This window comes from Mauremys reevesii, linkage group 7, assembly GCF_016161935.1.
Source record: "Mauremys reevesii isolate NIE-2019 linkage group 7, ASM1616193v1, whole genome shotgun sequence".
In the NCBI taxonomy this organism is placed as follows: Eukaryota; Metazoa; Chordata; order Testudines; family Geoemydidae; genus Mauremys; species Mauremys reevesii.
In genome coordinates, this window is record NC_052629.1 from 104,827,885 (window position 1) to 104,842,335 (window position 14,451).

At 48.4% G+C, this 14,451-nt stretch overlaps 1 long non-coding RNA gene across 1 annotated transcript; it reads left to right on the plus strand.

Annotated features, from left to right (window-relative positions):
* The first annotated feature begins 2,993 nt into the window (after window positions 1–2,993).
* On the plus strand, window positions 2,994–11,919 carry LOC120369260. Its single transcript, XR_005583020.1, has 4 exons — window positions 2,994–3,090; window positions 4,311–4,460; window positions 8,957–9,059; window positions 10,984–11,919. It is a non-coding gene; the product is annotated as an uncharacterized LOC120369260 (long non-coding RNA).
* The last annotated feature ends 2,532 nt before the right edge of the window (window positions 11,920–14,451 follow it).

The following is a 14,451-nucleotide window of genomic DNA, read 5'->3' on the forward strand; positions in this document are numbered from 1 at the left end:
CAAGCCGGGTAAGCGAGGTGGGTGGAGGGTGCTGGGATGACAAGTCACTCAACTGATACTATAAAATTGCTCCGTTTCCCTGCATCAACTCATACACTCAGACAGCTTGTATATTGCATCTGTCACTGTCATCTATATGGGCTGGGTTTTAATTTGTCAATTTCACTTCATCTATTCAGAGTGGTCCAAGGAGCGCTGCCCTACAGCCTGCCTGTTTTGCTTGCTGTACCCACTTTTATATGATTATTATTGCCAGGGGTGAAAGTAACTTAAAGGATTTTCCGGTACGCCAGAGTCCTGAGCGGGCGTGGCCTCAACTGGAAGAGGCGTGTCCTCAACTGGAAGAGGTGAGGCCTTTCAAGATTAGGGTAGTGGCGGCAGGGCTCCGGTTGTGATTTAAAGGGCCCGGGGCACCGGCCGCTGCAGGGAGCCTTGGGTCCTTTAAGTCACCTCCAGAGCCCTGCCACTGCTGGGGTAGCAGTGGCAGGGCTTGGGCGGCGCTTTAAAGGACCTGGGGCTCCCCGCAGTGGCTGGAGCCCTGGGCCCTTTAAATCACTGCCAGAGAAGCCGGTCCGGTCCGGCATGCTGGCTCACCGTACTGGCTTACTTTCACCTCTGATCATTGCACACAAATTGGAAACAGATTAATTTAACCTAACGTTTTTTTTTTTAAAAAGTATTTTTGGTGGCTGTGCTATTTCAAAAACCAGAAGAATCAGAGAGAAAAAGTCAAAGATTATTGGGCCCACTCAGAAACATATGAGCAGAAAGACTCTGGGTGAGTGACAAGTATTTGATCTTTGCTCCCCGCTTCTCTCCATACTCTTTCGAATTATTGGTCATTAAGTGCCCTGCAGTTGTGCTCTCGCTTTTGCACAGAGAGAGAGAAACAGAAGAAAGACCCATGTGGCTAACACTTAACTTTATCGTTGCCATTAAGTAATGCTAAATTAGAATGAAACTGCTCCGGTAATACAGATGACAGCTATATGAAGACCAAATGAATTCCCTATGATCAGTACTGTAAAAATGAACACACTGGCAGAATTCCTGATGACAGAATACTTACTGTCTGTATAACTCATACACACAGAGATGAAAGTCATGGTAAATCTGGCCCATGCTTTTTGTGGGCCTTTAAAAAAGGAAGTTGAGGCATTTAATGTTTAAGATTAGATTCTGATTTCACAGACACTGGTGTATGTCTGCAATAACTCCACCCAAGACAGGCAGCAGATGGGGAGCTGGAAGCCTGAGAGTGTGTGCCCTTGCTGGACAACTTGGGGGCAGGGGGAATATAGGTGCAATCACCCTGAATTGTGACACCTCCTCTTGTGGTAACTAAGAGATCTCATGCTGGCTCTTTCTGCGGAACAGGGCTGCTAACCCGCATATGCAGGGTGAATGACAGGTTGGGATAATTACATTCTGCCTGCTTACTTTCCGTTTACAGCTTTCCATGGCTACCGTATTTTTCCCTTCCTGACCTAATCCGTTGCACAGCGTGGTTGTGCACTATTAAACAGCTGCTCTATGCCACCCCAGAGAGAGAGAGAGAGAGAGAGAGAGACAGCTTCATTGCAGTGGTGGATAAAAGCATGGCCGTCCTTAGGCATACACAGCATACGCGGCTGCGTAGGGCGCCAGAAGATTTGGGGCACCACCGGGACCAGGGACAGCCTTTTTGGGGTGGGCAGCCGGGGTGGGTGCTCCATGCGTGCCGCAGCCAAGTGGCTGCAGCGCAGGTTCCTCTCCGGCCTAGCCCCTCCCCCTGGGTGCTCTCGCCAGCGGGCCCAGGGCTGCCTTCTCCCCCCTGCCCACTTGCTCCTCTCGGCCAGCCGGCCGCCAGCTCTGAGGGATCCTGCCAGTGACTGGGGTGGAGAGAAGCTCTCAGCCTCTGTGGCTCCGCTCCGGCCCCACCTCCTCCCGCCAAGGGCTTGTACCACTTGGTGGTGTGTGTGTGGGGGCTTGGCAGCAGGCCTGGGGGTTTCTGGTTGCTAAGCCCCTGCATGCCCCGGTCAGCCGGGCTCCCCCATGGCGTGCCTCCTGCCTCCTCCCTGCGCTCTCGGGCTCCTGGCAGGCCTGGGGCAGGGCTGGTGGGAGGGTGCTGCGCATACCCCGCCACCCCCGCCCTGTGCACCTGCCCCGGACCCAGCATTATTCGATGGTGGAAGCCAAGGAGCATGGGGTTCCCGGACCATGCTGCACAGGAGGCGGCACCAGCACCCAGTGGACAGACACCCTGACCAGTGAGTGCCCCTTGTTCCAGGTAAGCCCCCTTGGGCCAGGCCCCATGGAGCAACTGGAGACCCAATTCCCCCTGCCCCATCCCCGCCCCACCAGCACCCCTGGGTAGACCCAGTTCCCCTGCCCCATCCCCTCTCCCCCAGCACCCCCAGGGTAGACCCAGTTCCCCCTGCCCCACCCCCACCACCAGTAGGGCAGCTCGGTATCCTTTGCTGTCTCGTCCCTCCCTGTCCCCGCCCTGGGCTGCTGCAGTATCTGCTCCCTAGGAAGCTTGGTGTGTGTCTGCACGTAGTCCATCAGCATTATAGTGTGCTTAATTTGTTTCAACTGGTTTTAATAAAGTGCATGTGGCAAGTTTTCCAATACCGTAAGCTTATGTTTGTGTTGCTAAGAGCAATTTGGGCATAGGGGCACCAGTTTAATACTCCGTCGGGCCCCATAAATCCTTAGGACGCCCTTGGATAAAAGTGCTGCTGGGTAGAGCTTGTATAACTGTTTATGAATCCCTTTGGGATAACATATAGAAATGCAATTTGGAGACAAAGGGTGTTCTCCCAGGGATAAAACCTTTTAAATTGGAGCAGATTTAGGTTACAACCTGCCCGACACCGGCCCTTTAACAAACAAGGAAAAAGTGACGTGTCAGATTGCAGTCACAACGGCTGGCTGTTTAGCGCTTGGACCTCATCTACCCTCACAGTCAAGCACATTATTACTGACCCAACAAGCTGCACTCCTGGTTTCGACCTGCCACGCAGACTTGGGACCACATTGAACTGCATCCCAACAAACCCTGGAAGATGCACAAGTAGCAAATCAAAGACTCCCCTTCGTGGGACTGTGGTGAGCACATCCAAATCATCGAACACGTCATAATGCAGCACCCCAAATATAGTTTCAAAGGTGAACTGGATACCCACAATGTCATAGAGGAGCCTTGAAATGGCTTATGGACCTATACCAGCATCTACAGACTGTTGCTCTGCAGATGTCATATATGTGTGAGAGAGCATTTCACTCTCGTTGTGGAGCATTCCATCCTGCTAATTCTAACAGGGGTATTGGTTTATTGTTTCGCTTATAGCAGCAGAATTGAGTTCTAGTCAAATGGGTTTTATAATTCAACAGCCAATAATTTATAATAAATTAACAGGGCAGATCCAGCCCTGTGCTAAGTTCTGCCTGACATGCTAGCAGTAGGAGAGGGGTGACTGCAGCACTCCAGGCTGCAATTATTCCTAGTGATATAACAGCTCCTTAGGGGCCATTGCAAACTGGTGCATATTAGAGTAGCCTTGAGGTGGCTCTAATATACATTAGGAGCTGGACTAGCACCTGGCAGCTTTAAGTGAGATGTAGCCATATTGTACAGCCACCTCTGCTCGCACCCTTGAATCATGCATTGAGCAGAACTTGTCCAGACATGACATCTGACCTGCTATGATTATGGAGGAGGGCCCTTCTGTTTAGATACAGGCTGTAATGTGCTTAGCATGGCTTTGCTATTATTGCACTCTTACTGCTGCTGAAACAATATTTTTGCCTATTGAAATGCAGTTATGGCCTGGAACGTGATACGGGAAGCATGGCTTATCAGTGCTCCATAGCTATTCACTGGAATTGTCCATACCAAGTCCTGAGAATGCTCCCACTGAAGCCTATAAGAGTTTTACCATCAATTTCAAAGGGAATAGCAAGCAATTCATCTGCTGCCACCACCACACAAGGCAGGTTAGAATACAGCTGCTACTTCCATAGCGAACTTGGCTTCGAAATCCTGACAATCGTAAATGTAGTTTTGCTACATGGGACATTTAAAAATAGACTAGACAAAATACTAGAACTCATATTGTAGGGAACAATCCTGCCCTGGAAGGAGAAATTGACTAATTGAACCTAACAGGGCTTTTCCGTCTCAAATTTGTATGAATCTATGATTGTTGGCAGCAAGCTAAGCACGTCTGAGCCAGAGGAGACACAGGGAGAAGATAAAAAGCAGTTAAAAGTGCCAGCATCATAATTTTTCAATCCAAAAGGAACTTCTGTTTTTTCATTGACTGTAGGTACCTAAAAGATTTTGCAGACTCCAGTGCAATACAATTTCTGAGTTGGAAGAATGCAAATGTACTAGTGGGGGCTATCCTCCCAGCCTCCCAATCAGGAAAAGGAGGCGGAGTGCACAGTGCTGAGGAAAACTGCACAGTGACACTAAAGTAAGACTCCCAAAGAAGGGGGGGTTAAGACAAAGAGAGAGAGAGCGGGTGATAGTCAGTGATGAGCTGCCAAAATCTTAACAACCGGTTCCCTATAAAAAGTTCTGATTTAAGGGATGTGCCACAGTATGTATTTTCTGTACCAATAGGGTTACCATACGTCCGTATTTTCCTGGATGGCGATATAAGAACCAAAAAGCCTGACATGTCCGGGAAAATACGGATGTATGTTAACCCCACCTAAAGTTCTTTTTTAAAAAGATGGGTCTGAACTAGAAATGAGCTCCGTTTTACATGTGTGGGTCCCTGCCACTCCCTGGGGGTGTGCTAGGGTGACCAGATGTCCCGATTTTATAGGGACAGTCCCGATTTTTGGGTCTTTTTCTTAGGGCAGGTCTACACTAAGGGCAGGGGTCGAACTAGGGTACGCAAGTTCAGCTACGTGAATAGCGTAGCTGAATTCGAAGTACCCTAGTTCGAACTACTCACCTGTCCAGACACCGCGGAATCGAAGTCCGCGGCTCCAAGATCGACTCTGCCACCGCCTTTTGCAGTGATGGAGTACCGGAGTCGACCGCGGCGCTTCCGGAGTTCGAATTATCGCGTCCAGATTAGACGCGATAGTTCGAACTCCGAGAAGTCGAACTCACCGCGTTGACCCGGCTGGTAAGTGTAGACTAGCCCTTATATAGGCACCAGTGGACGTGGGTCCGGCTGCAGACAGGGGTGTGGGGCAGGGCTAGCTGGAGACAGGGGATGCGGGGTTGGCTGGGGGCAGGGCAGGGGGTGCGGAGCTGGCTGGAGACAGGAGGGTGTGGGTTTGGCTGGAGATGGGGTGTGTGGGGCTGGCTTGAGGCAGGGCAGAGGCTGACTGGAGGTAGGGGCTGGCTGCAGACAGGGCAGGGGGGTGCAGGGGTGGCTGGAGACAGGGATGTGTGGGGCTGGCTGGCTTTGGGCAGGACCACGGGGGGTGCATGTCAGGGGTTGGCTGGAGACAGGGCAGGGGGTGCGGCAGGGGCTGGCTGCAGGCAGGGGGTGTGGGGCTGGATGCGGGCAGGGCAGGGGGTGTGGCAGGGGCTGGCTGCGGGCAAGGGGCATGGCAGGGGCTGGCTGTGGGCAGGGCAGGGGGTGCGGCAGGGGCTGGCTGCAGGCAGGGGATGCGGGGCTGGCTGGGGGCAGGGCAGGGGGTGCGGCAGGGGCTGGCTGCGGGCAGGGGATGCGTGGCTGGCTGCGGGCAGGGCAGGGGTGTGGCAGGGCTGGCTGCAGGCAGGGGTGCGTGGCTGGATGCAGGCAGGGCAGGGGGCGCGGCAGGGGCTGGCTGCGGCCAGGGCAGGGGGTGTGGCAGGGGCTGACTGCGGGCAGGGCAGGGGGTGTGGCAGGGGCTGGCAGCAGGCAGGGGGTGCGTGGCTGGATGCAGGCAGGGCAGGGGGCGCGGCAGGGGCTGGCTGCGGGCAGGGCAGGGGGTGTGGCAGGGGCTGACTGCGGGCAGGGCAGGGGGTGTGGCAGGGGCTGGCAGCAGGCAGGGGGTGCGTGGCTGGATGCAGGCAGGGCAGGGGGTGCGGGGCTGGCTGGAGACAGGGGCTGGCTGTGGGCAGGGTGGCGGGTGCTCATGGGTAGAGCGGCTCGGAGCAGCCCGAGCAGCAGGACGCAGCCCAGGTCCAGCAAAGCAGCCAGGGACCCACCAGGCAGCAGTGGGAGCCCCAGGGCCAGGGGTTGTGGGAGCAACTGCAGCAACAGGGCTTGTGCCCAGGGCCAGGCGGTGGCCCACATGGCTCCCACAGTGCAGCGCCCCCGGCGGCCGGAGGAGGAATTACATCACTTCCCGGCCGGAGCCCATCAAAGCCTCAGCGCCCCCTCACAAGGAAGCGGGTTAACAAGTGGTTCTAAAACTGCTTCAAAATTTAAAAAACGGTTCGGTGCGAACCGGCTCCAGCTCACCACTGGTGATAGTCAAATGGACCCTAAAATCAAAAGGGAGGAAATTAAAATCTTTAGACTGGGTATGGAGACTGCTTAAACATCACATATAGAGTCCCTAAACAAATAATGAATTGGGAAAGCAAAGAAACAAAAGCCAGCAGGGTAAATGGCAAGGTGCAAGGGGTTATTCAAGCCAAACAGGTAGCCCTCAATCAGTGGGTTTTCAACCCAAGAGAAGCCAATAGAAAGGAGTCTCGGGAAGGTAAAATGTAAGATGGACCTGTGAAGGGCTAAGACTGAGTTTGAAGACTAAATAGCCAAAGACGTAAAACACAAATACATGAAATTCTTTACATATGTCAGAAGCAGGATGCATGTAAAAAAATCAATGGATCAGTTGGACCACCAAGATGTAAAGGGAGGAATTAAGGAGGATAAGGACATTACAGATAAGCTAAATGGTTTCTTTGTATCAGTCTTCAGCTCCAAGGAAGTTAGGGACACACCAACCCCCGACCTACTTTCCCACGTAATATAGATAAGGCAGTTCCTGAGACTGAGGTGCTTCCAAGGGAGCTGCTGAAACAAATAAATACATTAAAATTCAACAAGTCAGAGGCACGGGATGGTGTATCGTCAAGATTTCTGAAAGGGTTTAGGAATGAAGTGACTGAGCTGCTAACAAAAAAATACAGTTTCCTTAAAATGACGTGCCACACTGAAGGACTGGTGTAGTAGCAAATGTTATAGCCATCTTTAGAAAAGACACTGAGTGTGACTCTGGGAATTACAGACCAGTGAGCTTTATTTCAGTATCAGAAAAATTTGCTGAAACACTAATGTAAAATAGTTAACTGATGAGAGATGATAGGTTTCTGTAAAGGAAACTCATGCCTCTCTAATCTATTAAAACTCTTTGAGTGTATCGACATAACAGTGGATAGAGGAAAATTGGCTGATACAATTGATTTGGATTTTCAGAAAGCCTTTGACAAAGACCCGAATAAGAGGCTATTAAGGAGTCACGGGGTGAGAGGTAAAGTTCTGTCCTGAGTTAGAAGCTGGCTAAGATACAGAAAACCAAGGGCAGGAATAAATGGTCAATTTTTAATGCATAACAGGTTAAAAGGGGAGTCCCACAAGGATTGATAGTAGGACCTGGCTTGCTTTCATATATGAGCTGGAAGAAGCAGTAAGCAATGAGGTGGCAAAATTTGCAGATGACACAAATTTTTTTTCAGTTAGTCAAGGCTCGAGAGCAGTGTGAGAAGCTTCAGAGGGAGCTAACCGAGAGGAGATGAGTCCGCCTCACCTCTGGCCATGCTCTGCAGCAAAGCTGCCACTCTGATGTCCCAGGTGGCTACAGATTTGCTACTGCCTGGCATTTGTTATCAGAGCGTAGTAGGGTTCAGTGGCTGCAGCCAGGGGCCTAGGAATCAAGAGACCCGAGTTCTGCACCTGGCCCTGACACTGACTCACTCTGTGACCTTAGCAAAATCATTTCACCTCTCTGTGCATCAGTTTCCCAAGCTAGCACAGGGATGATGATACTCACCCACCTTTGTAAAGTGCTTTAAAATCCTGTGGTGAAAAGTATCAAAAAAGCACAAAGTATTATAATATTCTTGGCACTAATAAACACATAAGAGTCTGTTCACCCTGGCAGCATGTGCCCAGGGTATGGAGAAGCAGGGGCTATCTGCGCTGCTCACCCCCCACTAGTGGCATTACGCATGTAAAATTCCCCGTCTTTCAATGGGTGATCCACATCTTTCAACAGAAATAAAGGGTAACAATCCATCTCTTTCTGTCTCATATCATCTGCAATAACTGCTCAGTGGTCCCCTCACTCAAAATACTCCAGCATGGTGCCTTGTGGTTGCCTAAGAAAAGTAGTGGCACCTGCCCACTGCTCATCTAACCACTCAGATAATGCACTGAAGTGGACTCAATTCAAACCTGAGTGTTTCATTAGCTGGGTTTTCAACCTGGGAGGAGACGCTAGGACTGCATTGACTTTACTGTGAAATTAAAGCCGTTAAAGTAGGTAACAGCTAGACATCTGGGTGCAGCCATGCGATCAGGGAGTTTGTCTCTATTTGCGGATGAGCCATGTGTGTTTCCATTTCACTCAATTTGTGCTCCTTGTTTAGTTAGTTAGCCAGAGAAGGCAATCTGCCTCTTATAGCCATGCAAATGGCAAAGCAGAAAGAGCACTGAGAATGCTTTTATTAAACACTTAGAATCATTCTTGCAGGGTGTCCATTTTCATAGAGGTGGAACCGGTGTATGTAAGTTTGGGGAGGGAGGGAAAGGGGAACAGGTCCTGCCTTCCCAAGGGTTTTCTATGTTGGAACATCCATCTCCCCCACCAGTAGAGATGCCAGGACTAATGTATGTCCCCACTCCTGGCCCCCACAACTTTTTGCATATATGATTGCATCACTCCACGAGAGTCTTAGCAGACTGTGTCCAGTCTCTCTTTATACATATACCCATGTGTCTTTAGCTGTCATGTCGCTGCATCTGGCTGGGGATTGTGAATCCACCAATATATCTTTTCTTTCTCAGCACAGGACAGACTGATGGAGCAGAAATGGGGCTGTGTTTCAGTTGTAGTGTTAGAGAAAGACGACATTATTGCTGCCCTGCAGATCGATGTCCTCTGTATAGCCACCAGTGAGTACAGACTGGACAGAGTGACAGACCTCCCCTCTACCCGTCACATAGAGGGGCTGAAGTTGCATTTTGGCCTAAAGGCAGGATATCCTGCAATCTTGTCTTGTTCCCAACACCCCTAGTGCTCTCATGTATTACATTTAATCACTCCTGCTCTAATCCACGAGCATTCGATTGCACGGTTGCTGATAGGGGACAGAACAGAGCATCAGCCCCAATGAGTCATTCGTTCTCTGATTAAACTGCCAACAAGATGCTAAGTAGCATCAGTTGTGCTAGTGGGTTTGTGCTGTGGGCACCAGTTCAATAGAAAAAGGCCTGAGACCCTGCAACTTATTTCACATAGGCATCAAACAGCCATCTGCTTCAAACAGCTATTGGTCACTACCAACCAGTGCTGAATGGCACTAAAACACTCCAACCATAGCTCGTTATTAAGCCCACAGGCTAACCAGTCTGCCCTTCACGGCACACCTCAGCTGTCAGTGTCCTACACAATACAATTTGGATCTATGATTTTCTGGTCTGGATCTTCTAATTTCCATGCCAGGGATATAAAACTCAGAGTCCCGGCCTAGAGCCCTTTTTGAAATTAAACAGTGCTCAATCCTAAAAGGTGGTTGGGTTTTCCTCAACAGCCGCCAGCTCATTTCTTTGCCAGGCGGCTCTAAGCACCCTCCGACTGTAAACAGAAAAGCAAACAACAAGATTCTCCTCATTGATTTTATAAAATGGAATATAGTTTCTGATCATACTTTACAGAAGAACATGACCAACTAAGGCCCTGCCACAAGGGCCTGATCCAAAGCCCTTTGCTATCAATAGAAAGACCCTTATTGACGTCAATAGGATTTTCATCAGACTCGAAGTGTATAATTGGAGGATACTTTCATACAGCAAAATCCTGAGGAATGCTGAGCATCCACAACATCTGTTGACTTTAGTGACACACACACACACACACTAATATATCTATACACACATGCAGACACTCAATATAGACACGTCGTGCACACACACGTACACAATGATATATTATAATTATTTATTTGTGTTACCATTGCACCTAGGAGCCACAGTCATGGACCAAGATCCTATTGTGCTAGGAATTGTACAAATGCAGAACAAAAGATGATATGCATGCGCACACATATACAGAATTACACACACACACACACACACACACACACACACACACACACACACACAGAGTCTTTTGGATCATAATTCTACTTGGCTGTTATGAATGCACTAAACGCTAATAAACTGGTCATTTTGGAGCCTGAGGGAGCTCACAGCACCTACTTTATGCTGCATTCAGCTGCTAATTAGAAGTTTTTAGGACATGCAATTTGAGGTGTTACCAATTAGCTCAATTATAGACCAAGACCAAAGCTGTTATTTGCTTTGTCATAGCAGTAGAAAGCCAAATAAACAAATAGTAGTGCCTCTCCACCATCTCCCCTGTGCTTTAGCACAGCTGTGAGACAAAATAATAATTTCATTGTCTACTTTCCAAAACTCCACATTTACAGCAGATTGTTAAAAAAAGAATTAACACATGGTTTATTTTGTCTAATTATTCTAAAATCGGGCCGTAAATCCCAGAAGAAACATAACTTATTTTTTTAAATTATGAGTCAATAACCCCAGTATGTGAAGGAGTTGTTTGTTTGTTTCTTTGTCATTTAAGGTTGGGAATTTCCAAGAAGTCTCAGGGAGTTAGGCACTCAGCTCCCACTGGATTTCAGTGGAATTGGGTGCCTAATTCCCCTTAGCTCATTTGAAACACTGGGCTAAGTGTTTGGGGTGAGTGACATAATGGCCATGCTACAGCAGCCCAATCTCCTTGTTTTGACCCATACCTCTTTGGCATTAAATAATGCAAACTCCAAGCCAGCCTTCCTTTCACTTGTGATTTCAGATGCCTGCACTCTTCCCTCCTCAGCTCTATCTGCTTGGATTTCCTCCGAACCTCTGACATCCTGTGACTGCTCCTTGGCCTTGGTGAGCAAGCAATCTGGTTAGCTGGAGGCTCTCACCGCCGGATCGCTGGAGCTGGAGTGCTCCATATAGCTTGGAAAGACTGCATATTGCCCCAGTTTTGGTGATCAGGCCACCACTGGCTGCCTTATTGTATTGGCTCAGTACTACCCCTGGTATCACACTTCCCACCATCCAGCCCCAGCAGACTGCATCTGAGTGAATATTCGCAAAAGGGACTTCTACCTGCTGCTCTCCACACTTGGCCGCTGCCTGCACAAAGCTAAGCAGCAGGACTCGCTTCAGGAACCTTGTCCTCATTTGCTTTCAAGCTCTTCTTCCCTGAATCGCCTGGAGGTGTCTTCAGCCAGCTCGTTAGATCCCAAGAATCCTGGCCTTGGGCCACTACATTATTGTAGCCAGGCAGTGCTGACATACTGCCTAGTAGTCTTCCGCCTGGGTTGCCTTCTTCATTCAGGTTCACCTGCTGTGGGACAGGGGACACTGGCAGGGGATTGCTAGCCCCTTCATCGTCTCTTAACTGCACTGGGCAGAGCACTGTTATTGTCATCATCATCGCTAGTCACAGTATTTATGATCAGTGATACAGTAGCGCTCAGAGACCCCGATCAGGCTCAGGGCTCCATTATTCCAAGCACTGTATGCCCCGAAGAGCAGTGTATTTCCAGAGAAACTCCTGCACTGGACTCGGAGATAGGGACTGGAGCATCTAGTAGGTCCTTTTCTTCTCTCACTCCCGGGGATTCTCTATGGACTATCTTCTTGCTCTCTCCATTTTCCCACAGCTCAGGGTGATACAGGGTCAGAGATTTTCCCTTGGAGTCTTTGGGGTAGCAAGTCTGAGAAGGACTCCCTTGACAAGAAGGTGAGTGGTGATGGAGAATCCAGGAGTGTTCAGATTGATGTGAAGTCAGCAGGGAGACTTGCTTATTTCTATTATATGTTCTAGGAATTCTAGTCAAGGATCAGGGCCTCAGTGTGCTAGGCGCTGTACAGATAAGTCACTGTCCCCCAGAGAGCTCACAAACTTCACATTAGTTGGCTAACAATGTAAGGTGCCTTGTCACCCCATGCCACTGTAGTCCTGGATAAACCCCAATAACATAGGGGTTACAATGTAGAGGAGTGGAGCAGAGTAGGCCCGGGCCTGGCAGTGGGGTGACTGGATTGAAAGGGGTAATAGTGAAGAGGGTAGGGTACAGTTGGCTGAGACAGGCTGATATGAATGACTCAAGTAGATACCTCTCTAAGACCCCGTGCCATTCAGCCTGGTTTGCTCTCTCTCCCAGTACTGTGCCTTGTATACTGAATCGTGCCTTGAGGCTCAGTGAGGCTGGGTCATTGGTGACTCTTGGTTGTCCACAGAAGCCTTTGGAGTTTAGAGGTCCCTCAGCCCTGCAGTTCTCTGTCCTGATGCTGACATGGCTTCTGTTTATAAATCTGGTGTAAGACCATTCCCCTCTGTGAGAGGCATGTTCTCATCCCTGCATTGATTCACAAGCTCTCTTCGTCCTCCTTGGCCTCCATTTATCTTGTCGCTCAGCTGCTTCTGCACCTATTGTCATCCTTCTGACTTGACCAGATCCTGCTTCTCCCTGTCTTCCAGCATTGCTATGCAGGACAAGGAGCCAGATGCTGGGGTGAGAACAGAGGCGGGCTCAGCATCTCCCCGCCTGCTTCCCGAGGAATTCCATTATGCTCACGATTGTTGCAGAGCAGTGGTACCACTCTGCCCAGGTTGGGTGCTTCCTTCTCCTCATTATATTCAATAGGGACTTTATGAGTGTTTTTTTAACCTCAACAAACATGTGGACAAGGGGGATCCGGTGGACATAGTGTACTTGGATTTCCAGAAAGCCTTTGACAAGGTCCTCTCAAGGCTCTTCTTACAATTAAGTTGTCATGGGATAAAAAGAAGGTCCTTTCATGGATTGAGAACTGGTTTAAAGGACAGGAACAAGGAAAGGAATTAATGATAAATTTCTCAGAATGGAGAGGAGTAACTAACTAGTGGTGTTTCCAGTCAGTCCTAGGACACCAAATGTTATTCATATTCATAAATGATCTGGAGAAAGGGAGGGTAAAAGGTGGCAAAGCAAAGTTTAATGATACTAAACTGCTCAAGATAGTTAAGAAGAAAGCAGATTGAAAAGAAAAAAAAAACTCAAAAAAAAACTAACAAATGGCAAAAATGCAATGATGAAATGAATGGATAAATATAATTAAATGTAATGCAAAAAAAAAAAAATAACATATATACACTATACATGGGGGCTACAACAATCTACAAAAATCAAAAAAAAAAAAGATCTTGTCAGTCAGATAGTTCTCTGAAGATGTCCACGCAGAGTGTGCAGGAGCAATCAAAAAAAAAAGGAATGTAGGAAAAGGAAAAAGGGGGAAGAGAACAAGACGGAAGATATATAGTATTATATTATAAATATATATGGTACACATCATCCTCGATCTGTGTACTTGTGGTCTCCTCACCTCAAAAAGATAAAAAAAGACTAGAAAAAGGAGAAAAAGAAAAAGAGGGGAAAATTAGGAGGGTTGGGAGGGTGAGGAGAGAGGAAAGATTAAGAGAGAAGAGCTTTTCAAGCTGAGAAAGAGAGGAAGGAGATAGAGGTATAGGGATATATAGAGGATGTTGAGTTGAGAAATGGATAAGTTGAAAGAAGATTATTTATTTACTTATTCCCATAACACGACCAATGAATGGTCATTAAAAGGGTCAGGTTTTAATAAAAATAAAAAAAAGTTTCTTTCTGCATGCACAGTCAACTTGTGGAGGAACTTACTTAGGGAGGGAGTGGTGGAAGGCTAGGACTATAAAAGGACTTAAATAGGGATAAATAAATGGGATAAAAAGTAAATAAATAAATGGTGGCTAGGTCCATAAATAAGGAGGTAGAGCCTGGGTGTGTCAGAGTGTGGAGGGGAGGAATGAGATGGATGGATGGATGGATCCTGGATCATCCCTCTGGTTCACTCCTGGCATGGCACACCTGGTGGTACCTGGACTGTTACTCACCTTGATTGCCTCCATCCCTGTGATTATACCAGTATGGGTGTGCAGTAACAGAGGGGCAGTTGTATGTTACAGATGTTTTAATACAGGCGCAGCTGTGTAGTAATGGAGGCATGTGCTATAGGTGTGTTGTTCATATAGATGATGGCACATACTAAGGCGAATACATGCTTGTTCTATAGTGGTGGTGCCGATATGTTAATGCAGGCGTGTTAATGCCTTGTACAACAGGGCAGGTGTGTTAATGCAAATGCAATTATATATTTATTCAAGTGCAGTTTTTCTTATATGGATAGGTGTGAGCTAATGCAAGTGTAGGTGTGGGCAGGTGTATGCTAGCGCAGGTATATGCAAAAC